At 33.9% G+C, this 11,013-nt stretch overlaps 1 long non-coding RNA gene across 1 annotated transcript; it reads left to right on the forward strand.

Moving 5' to 3' along the window:
- Positions 1–3,243: 3,243 nt before the first annotated feature.
- On the forward strand, positions 3,244–5,867 carry LOC128227527 (uncharacterized). The gene is made up of 4 exons (XR_008259824.1): positions 3,244–3,373; positions 3,886–3,975; positions 5,050–5,249; positions 5,579–5,867. It is a non-coding gene; the product is annotated as an uncharacterized LOC128227527 (long non-coding RNA).
- The last annotated feature ends 5,146 nt before the right edge of the window (positions 5,868–11,013 follow it).

Below are 11,013 nucleotides of genomic sequence, written 5' to 3' on the forward strand. Positions count from 1 at the left end.
TGAAAAAAGCATGAATATATCATCACACGTACTTATTACAGGTTAAACCATTTAAATGAGCATGATTATATTATGTTTAAATAATGTATTCCTAAATGATATCATTAACTTTCGATTATTTCCCGATAGCTAATCGAAATACTTGGTCCGATTCTATTCGAGTATCAACAGCAAATGGAGTCCGATTTTAAAACACTATAAATAACATCATATGGTTTTTCACACATACGCATTGACAGGCATGTCGGACAAAGTGTCTTTTACGCTAAGAATTGATCTCTACATATTAGCTGGCCCCCCTCATCCCTCTTAACGGCGTTTTATCATGGAAAATTGATTACCGCTTAGCTGGTTGTAAAGGTCATTGACCTTGATGCTCTTATCTTCGGTCGAAATAAACAGTTTGACTCATTTTTTAAATCAAACTTAAACCTCATATTTCAACTGTTCTTCCGAAGCAAAATGAGAAGACTCTATATCAGCAGAAAGTAATGACATTTTGGTTTTCCTACATCAAGCATACTTGCTCCGTGAAACGTATATCACGAGCAGTTGGTTGTGGACACCTTGTAGTCAGAGGTCATATTAGTTGTTGAGTTTCTAACATAATTTTATTTTAGCTCTTGTAATTCATGAGGAAAGGTTCATGGTATTTTATAGCCCTGGCGTGGCAAAAACGTTTGGGAGCGAAAGCATTTTGTAGAATGCTTTAAACACGACCACCAATCAAAATCTGCGTGATATATTTTCACATGAAACGTAGTGCATACTCGCATGTGGGTGGGGAGTGGATGTGTTGGCGAGCCCGTGTGTATAAAAGTGTGTTCGTGCGTGTTTTCGTGCGTGCGTACGTGTGGTTTTTATAATTAAAGGATGGAAATATAACAATCATATAACGTTTGACATTACAGGAGTTTGGGATTGAGCGCGTTTGAACGCAATAGAGAACAGAGAGGTCTCCTGGTATGCTTTCTTGCACCTTTGTTAAAGAGACCCATCGGGATTGACAACCTTGTCATTGAACTTAAAGAAGGTAGTTGTATGATATGTATTGAAACCGTTTATATACATGTTTGAGGGTATTTAAAGATTGTTGCCCTTGGTAAATGTTTAAGGCTATGTTGCATGCTTCTTCATTTGACATCTGGGGACTATGCAACATGTTAGAGTTACAAGGATCGAAAACTAGAAAATTGACAGGACGTATAAGCATATTTCTCTTTCCATTTTGTCTTATCAAAATAGCATATATACTCAGTTTTAAAATACCGAATCTAGAGGCAATATATCAAACTATGTATCATCCATCTACATTACAGCAGGAATCAGATTTTCGAATATAATTATTGGAACTGATGGAAATCAACATTGTTATATAACTCTCATATATAAACGGTGGAGCCGTTAAGCTCGTCCAAGTATTTCCATATCTTTTAGTGTCGGTGGCATTTTCGGCAGCAGAGTCGTTGGCATCGTTGTGAAAAATTCCTTGGCCAAACTCTAAATCCGTTCCTGATTATTAGTGGATATTGATATAACGTGATGTGTAGGAACCATATTTAAAGACATACCTTTGGATTTATTTTGCCTCTTTTGGGTCAATGTCGCTATGACTTAAAACTGAAAATAATTTCTGCTCAATTCATTTTAATAGAAATGATAGCGATGCAACTTATGGCAGACGATTTGGGATTGTTTACTTGGTAGGTAGGTTGAAGGTCATGGTCGCTGGGGTTTTAAGATGGAAACATGCTTGCCCAGTTCAACAAATTGTATTCATGATTTTTGTTGCTTTCGAATAATGTAAATTAACTCAATTTCAATCTTATAAGCCACAGCCAAGTCTAACAGTAACTTACTTATGTGCTATTTACTTATATTATACATTTATAGATTCATTTGTTGTTAAAGTATACTCACTTCATAGTTAAATGTGTTGCTAAACAGATAGTTGTGTTTTGTTGTATATTTTAACTGACAGGTAAAACAATCAGACCTTGTTGCCTCAGATTTCTCAAGCATGTAACGTTGTGGAAACCTCAGATTCCTTTTACTGCTAAAAATATCTCAAGGTTTTAAATGTTAAATTTGAGAATGAGATTTTTTGGATGAAAATAAAACACAATTTAAATAAGAAAAGACACATAGTAGTAACAAAAAGAAGTTTTTACATGTTTCTGTCCATGTCATTAGCGTTTTTAGATGTATTTACATTGCCTTATTTGATTTTTAATGTAAATTACTTCCCTTGAAATCATTCGCTTTGTAATATATATGTTTAAAGTTGCTTGAATCAATATCGTTGTTGTAATCACACATTTGGTAATTTCAGTTATTTTATAACAACAAGATATATGGCTATTTAGTATTTTGTAGTTATATGCGCCCTATTAAGATTGCAAGTTATATTGGGACATTACTTTGAAAAAGCTCACAAACATTAATCATTTCAACATTTTATTTTATCATACAGAGTTCAGCCGTAGTCCTGAGTACCGTGATAAACAAATCCCGGAGATAAGGTCGAATGTTTGTGAAACGCGAAGGTCACTGACGGACAAAATCATTTACCTCGAACAGAAACAAGCAGACGATACTAAGAAAAAGTTGTGGAGTACCTATAGCAGTAAGTCCATGTTAACACGGTCGTCCGACGGTAAGTCAGACTTACGAAGTAACTATAACGGTAACTTAATCTAAATAGATGTCCCGTCAAATCTGTGTTATAGAGGGCAGTAACATTGAATAAAAACGTCAATGTTTGGGATTGATGCTTTAGTAAGTCAATGTTAAATAGTAGCTATATTGTGTAATGATTATGGTTATTGATATAGCTTTGTTGGTAAGTTAATTTATCAAATTACTGCATTATATTTTATATCAACGATATGGGGAAGCTATCACGTTTAGTCAATTTATTAGGAAGCTACAATGTTTAATGGACATAGTCAATGTTATCAAGTGCTAATGTTGGTAAGTCAATTTTTGAAGTAACTTCATGTATAACTTCTATAATGCAATGTTATACAACGCAGCTTTAATAATGTTGTGAAAGTAGCTGTACTGGTTAGTCATTGTTATTGACTGTACCTGCATCTATACCGATAGCAAATTGTATGGAACAGCTACCATATCTATTCAATGTTACAAACATTGGAGACTGTTAACTGGAAAACACATGAAATGAAACAGAACTTATTTCTATGTTTCCATAGACAAGCCGAACAATCGTGACCTGGCTTTCCCATTGCTAGGTATTGTTGTACAGATTGACTTCCAGTCATACTATAACAACCTACTAGATATCTTTTTGTTGGTTAAGGAACAAGGCGAGACCAACCAATGTGCTGCTTTCATCTCCAAAATCTCTCCGGTAGGAATACACATGCTGACTGTATCTGTACTTCATATAATTAGTGACTTTCCTTATCCTTATCTCTAGCATGTGCTATTATGCATGAAAATTGATAAATACCGAACGTCACTCTCGTCTACAACTACTTTCAAATGTATTAACTTACAGCTGAAACAGAATTTATCAAGATTTTATTTAGCCTTTATATATTTTATCCACTCTTTGTGCGACGGCGTTCTGTCTTCGAAGAAAGAAAGGAAGCATATTTACCTTAGCACTAAAGACATCATTGCATTGCAACGTTTTGAGCTTGTTTTTTTTACGAGGAACAAAAGTTTAATCTTCTAATGCCGTGTAACTTGCCTATATGCAACGACGCTTTTGAAATATTATAGAAGTAAAAAACTAAACACAATAAAAAAAAATTCTAAATAGGCAGTCAATTTAAAACAAATATATGTATTTCATATTATTGTTCATGTAAACTGTGATTGTTCGACAGTAAACTTTGCATTGAATGCCTTCCATAGATCATCTCCAAGCGCGGCAAGATTGATTCGTTTGAGAGGAACGGAAAAATTGGAACGAAGACAACCCTTCAAGATATTCAGAAACTGAAGGTATTGTCGCTGTGATGCCCAATTCGAAAAAGATTGGGTATATAAGTTTGTAAAAAAGGCCTGTCAGATGGTTAATCTGTTGGTTAGTCTTTGTGCCGGTAGGTAGACTATGTTTTGCACGTACAATAACTCCAGAACAGTTTCATATTGGACCATGAAACCCTTAACTATGAATCATATTGATGTTGTGGTCAGTAAATCAAAGGTCAAGATCACTATAAGTTCTTGTATAACATTATTTTTGAACAAAATCTGGAAAATTATTTTACTACTGTAGTACCAAGACACTTATCCAATATATTCCCCAAAAAAATCTAGGGCTCAGAAGGTAAAAGGTTAAGGTCAAAGCAAATGTCGTTTTAAAAAAAGTATTGGGTTATATGTCCCCTTCTTGGTGTCAAGTACGCCTCAACGGTTAAGGTAATATTCAACACGGTAACGCTGTTTTCACAGCATTTTAAGACCAGTTGCACCTAGGAGCAAGAAAAACTCGATGGTAGATTATACTTAACGAATAGATTTATCAATGTCAGTAGTTCAAAGGTGAAGGTCACAGTTAATATTGTCCGGACATGGACATCATTGTCTGAACAATCCTTGAAAACAATTTGACTTAGGACCATGCAATATATGTACTGGGTGGTCCTTGCAGGGAGCTCAAACTGGGGTTAATTTCTGTCTGCACACTTCGCCTAGTGCTATACATGACTCAGCAAGTATTTATCAATCTACATAGTACTGATGCACATGTATTACTGTTTTCTTGTTAGCACAGTCGCTTTTCACCAAATTGTCTTTTGTTTAGTTTCCAACCTGGAGCTTGGTAGTGTTGTCAATAGCATGGGCTCTGGTGTGATCGTCGGTAGATTTATCATCATAGTTAAATCACTTGTTGTACATATATTACTTTACACGCACATGTGTATCAATGCTCATAACTCTAATTTTGATAATCGTCGAGTACCGTCCCTTCATCAAATAAAAATATAAACAAACGAGCATTTGCATCTGCTTGAGACGCCCTTGTATCATTATTAGGTTAAAACTAAGCATCTTTCTTAAATCATCTTACAGGACAATCTGATAGTTGACATCAGTGTTGTTTTTGTGCACCAACGCGATGGACGACGGTACAGCAGCACTCAGAGAGTTGACCTGGGACTTCCGCTCGTGTCAAATCTGAAACTGTGGAAGCCCGCAATAGGCTTTGAGCCCACGTATCGGGAGCCCCTTGAACAAGACCAATAAGACAGTATCTGATTTTTTTACTCAACGTAAACACATTTAGTTTTTATTTTCTTTGCTACCGCTTTTAAATGCTTTAAAAAACTGATCTTGTGTTTTCAAAGACTTGAAAAGAAAACTTTGAATACAGTAAAATACAAACACCACGTATGTGCTATTTTTCAATATAAAAGAGTTTGTCTAACGTACTTTCTCTGAGGCCTGGTTGAAGACTTGAGTTTACAAATTTATCTCAATATGATGCATATTTGTTTTCTTGGTATAATTCTTAATGAAATATTACACAAGTATGTTACGTCGTTTACAAGTCATAGTTATTTACTTCATTTTAAAAATAATCAAGCTTTTTATTATTTAGTTCATGTGCTTTTTGGAAAAAGGAAAACATTCCGGATACTGCCAGAGCCTTAGTGACGTTTTTGTGCGCACCCTCGGCGGCCTGTCATGCAAACACATCAACCTTTATCGTACCTTAAAACAGTTCAAGATCATCCAAGTCCTAGATCGCATGTTGCTGGAGGTAATATGAACATGCATCGCAAAGCCAAAAATATATTGCTTAAATAAATGAATTGTTTAGAGCCTAGTTTATCATCACGGACAGTGTATTTCTATGTTGATTATTTGTTCAATTAACTCTTAATTCTTGCATGATGTTTGATATATGTTTGTTTTGAACCATCAAATGTTTTATTTGAATAAAAGTGCAGGCCACAAGTTAACACATTGTACTGATATTTCTTAATTATTATTAGAGAATTGCATTTTTCAATTTTCTCATTGTGTGGCCTTTGTAAATGCTACATTTAATAATGATGAAGTAGTGACTGAATTTATCTATTTTTTGTCAATTTGTTTTGTGTGTTATGCTCTCTAATTCACCAAATAAAGTGGTCATGGAGTTTGTATGTTTCAAATCTTCTTTGAAGGACCATGTATGGTTCAGGTACAAGATATCAATAGAACACGGCCAGATTCATAAAGGTTCTTGTTTCTGAAGAACATTGTCATAATAGAGACGAAGCTGCTGAACGAAGCCTTGTTATAAGAGACAGGCATGCTACTGAACGAATTTTTGTCATAATAGAGACGCATGCTTCTGAACGAATCATTGTCATAATAGAGACGCATGCTTCTGAACGAATCATTGTCATAATAGAGACGCATGCTTCTGAACGAATCATTGTCATAATAGAGACAGGCATGCTTCTGAACGAATCCTTGTCATAATAGAGACGCATGCTTCTGAACGAATCATTGTCATAATAGAGAATCATGCTTCTGAACGAAGCCTTTGTCCTAATAGAAACACATGATTGTGGCTGAACGAATCCTTGTTAAAAAAGAGACGCATGATACTGAAGCATTGTCCTAAAAGAAACGTATGCTTCTGATTGAAGCCTTGTAATAAGAGACACGCATGATATTGAACGAAGCCTTGTTATAATAGACAGGCATGTACTGAACGAAGCTTTTTTTAAAATAGACGCGCATTCTACAAAACGTTCGCATGTTGCTAATCGAATCATTTTTATAATAAGTACGCATGCTACTGATCGAAGCCTTGTTATAACAGACACGTTTGCTACTGCACGAAACCTAGTCCTAATAGACACGCATGCTGCTGAACGAATCCTTGTTATAATAGAGACGCATGCTGTTGAACGAAGCCTTGTTAAAATAAACACTCATGCTACTGAACGAGGCCTTTTCAAAACAGACATGCGTGCTGTTGTACGAATCTTTGTCTTAATAAACACGCATGAAACTGAACGAATCATTGTTATGCTAGAGACGCAGGCTACTGAACCAATCCGTGATTTAATAGACAGGCATGCTGCTGAACGAAGCCTTGTCATAATAGACACGCATGTCTCTGAACGAAGCCGTGTCCTGATAGACAGAAATTTTGTTGAACGAATCCTTGTTATAATTAACACGCATGCTTCTGAACGCAGCCTTGTCAAAATAGACACGCATGTTACTGAACGAAGCCTTATCCTAATAGACACACATGTTTCTGAACGAAGCCTTGTTATAGTAGACACGCATGCTTCTAAACGAAGCCAAGTTATAATAGACACGCATGTTACTGAACGAAGTCTTGTCATGATAGACACGCATGTTACTGAACTAAGCCTTGTCCTAATAGGGAGGCATGTTAATGAACGAAGCCATGTCCTAATAGGGACACATGTTACTGAACGAAACCTTGTCCTAATAGACACGCATGTGACTTAATGAATCTTGGTTCTAATAGACACGCATGTTTCTGAACGAAGTTTTGTCCTAATAGACACGCATGTTACTGAACGAAGCCTTGTTATAACAGACACGCATGTTACTGAACGAAGCCTTGTCATAAAAGACAGGCATGTGCCTTAACGAATCCTTGTTTTAATAAAAACGCATGTTTTTGAACTAAGTATTGTTCTAACTGACACGCATGGTCCTGAACGAAGTATTGTCATAATAGACAAGAATGTTTCTGGACGAAGTCTAGTCCCAATAGACACGCATGTTTCTGATTGAAGTCTTGTTCTTAAAGACACGCATGTTTCTAATCGAATTATTGTCATAATAAGAACGCATGCTTCTGAACGAATCCTTGTCATAATAGACGCGTCTGTGCCTGAACGAAGCCTTGCTTGAACAGATACATATGATGTATAATTAAGCTAACATACAACTGTTACATTTGCCATACATATGACTGAACAAAACCTTTCTATTAAAGACACCCATGTTACCTAATGAAGTCATGCTATATCAGATGTATATGTAGCTGAACACAGCCTTATGGTCAGGCATACATGTAACTTAACGAAGCCTTGTTATATTAGACATGCATGTCACTAAACGAAGCCTTGTTAAAGTTAACATACATGCAATTGAATCAAAGCCGTTTCATTATACTAGTGAAAGAAAAAGGTAATTTTAATTCTAGTGAACGAAAATATAACTTCAAAAAATATTTAAAAGTTTTGAATTTTGCGTGTGTTTCCAATGAATACTGATTTTACGTATTAGCTTGTGATATTGTGGCAAAAGTAACACTTAATATACAAAAGTTAATTTGTATTTGTTAAAAATAACTTTTCAAGTCGCACACACGTCCATGTACAACACACTCGACGTGTTGTATCATCGCTATTAACCGGGCAATCAGCAACACTTCGCACTTTGTTCACCAAATTGTCTCAATGATGGAAGATTCTAGATGGATAAATGCCACCGATCCTTACAAAGGGATTATGTGCGACCTTGGAGTTAACCATGTTTTGCAGTACTGTACATCAATTTCAGACGACTTTTGTCATCGGTTATGGCAGCATGTGAGATGGCAGTTTTTACTACCGGTTAAAGCATGTTAAGCAAATCTCTTAAACAAATAATTGATTTCATCAATTTTTCAACACAGCCTTTTTGCATTAAATATTGAGTGGGGTTGCTGTAAATATACAGTCATAATTTCTGATTGTTTTGTGGTAAATCTTAAATATTGCTATTTTACTTATTGTAAAAAGGTTTGGTTGTTGTTAAGTTCAGGTTCTATTATTTAAAAACATTAGTTTAAAAATTGAATGATTTTTGTTAAAATCCCTTTATGAAGTATTAAATAATACAATCACGCAATTAATTTCATATAATGAAAATGTGTAATACAAACATGAAATAAGAGTCCTTGAATTTATTTAGTATTTTTGTTTTTCTTTTCATACGAAAACTGTGATCAAATTGATGTTAAAAGGCATATATGAAATGGCGATCAAATGAATACCATATTTGCAAACAGAAGTTTTTTAACTAATAAATCTTGAAATTTAATCAAGTTTCAACTTTGTAATACTGACATTGTAAGACGGTATTTATTATTCAAGACCTTAGTGTGTTTTCTGTTATAAACTGAAATATATACTGATATAAAACTATTGTTATCCTAACGATTCAATGTATGTGTAAATATTCATAATTTAGCCGTGCTGTATATGTTATAATAGAAAAGAAAAGTTTTTTATAATGAAAAGACGCATGTGTGTACCCTGTGTAAAGGGTATCTTATTATGTAACTTTGTTTCTACTTTGATTGTCAATATTTTAAGCAACACAAACCAGTCTATTCTTACAAAATGGACATTTGATAGAAATATACTACGTTAGAAAGAACAAAAAACAAAAAAAAATAAAGAACAATGGATGACATCACAGGCAAGTTTACCCTACACAGATAGTAGTAATACAATGATAGTTTGATAGTGTTTATATTAATTGATAAACCACGCACTTGCTTGTATGAGGATATTTTAGTTAAATTCTAAATCAATGGATTAATTTGAAGGTAAGCGCTAAGATATCTAAGGTCAATATTTTGAAGATAAAAAAGTATCGTACACTTGGCACCTCGGTATGATAAATATATAATTATTGTACATAAAGCAGCAAGATATTCATAAATCACTGCAGGTTAACTGTAAAGTACCAACTGTAAGTCGAAATATCATATTACTTCTTTGTTTATTTTCATTAATTTTCAGATATCTTAATCGCTATGTATAAACATTTCGACAATGATTTTGTGTAAGTTTATTTCAATAGAGCTTAACTTTTAAATAAACTCTCTATTTTGCTGGACTAAATGGCTCTATTAGCATATTCAGAATATATCGTACTTATGAGAGAATGCCTTTGATATCGATATGTGTATTGGTCACGTTCTGCTGTTAAAATATTGATTGAAGATTCAACAAATATATAGAGGATATTTGTTTGGTTTACTGTAAGCTTGCAATATATTTTACCGAGTGAGCGCCGGATGTTTTATTTCACAAATGACGAAGGTGAAATATATTGCGAACTTACACTGAAAAAATTTATGAGGATATAAAATGGGATAAATATAAAATTATGTCTATGAACTGCGGTGACATTTGATTTTGAAGTGAGATCAGGCAATGAAAAATATCATTTTTATACCACGGATAAAATACTCTATAAACCCTATACAGTTGTGTGTAGAAGTTAAAAAACTAGAATCGAATTGACTACCTCATCGGCTACAACTAAAATTATCAGTCTTGCTGAACACACCATACATCGACTTTTTAATGGGTATAGATATTCATGACATGAATGGCTTAGGCAACGCCGTTTTTTTTGTTTCTGTGATTTTTGACCAAAAACATTTACGCGGGCGAGAATAATAATATGAATATTTTTATTTAAATTTTTCTGAAAAAACTAACAGAGCGAAGAGCGTTTTTTTTAAACCAATAAATATAATTAAAGAGTTTGTCAAACATAATTGCCCTTTAACCCTTTCACCCTTTTTTAACAATCGTGCACTTCCCTATTAGTTAATGAAAATATATGCAAGGTAAAATCAGGCAACGCAAAATTAATTTGATTTGGCCTCATGAGTGTTTATTTGATAACAATAATGAGCTTCTGGTTTTTCAAAAGTAACATGTGGTTTTATTTTATTATTGTCGCTATATCCCATACTACATTGTTTACTTATTGATTTGCCCTATACGCGCTGTTTAATCTGTTTTAAACTGATATCATATTACATACAAGTAATTAAATAGTGATTTGGAGTTAAAAATAGAATGGGGATTTTGGTCTGACTTCATCAATTAAACCAAATAAAAGATATGACATCAATTAAACCAAATAAAAGATATGACATCAATTAAACCAAATAAAAGATATGACATAAATTAATCCAATTAAAAGATATGATATAAATTAATCCAAATAAAAGATATGACATAAATTAATCCAAATAAAAGA

Source organism: Mya arenaria, chromosome 3, assembly GCF_026914265.1.
Source record: "Mya arenaria isolate MELC-2E11 chromosome 3, ASM2691426v1".
NCBI lineage: Eukaryota > Metazoa > Mollusca > Bivalvia > Myida > Myidae > Mya > Mya arenaria.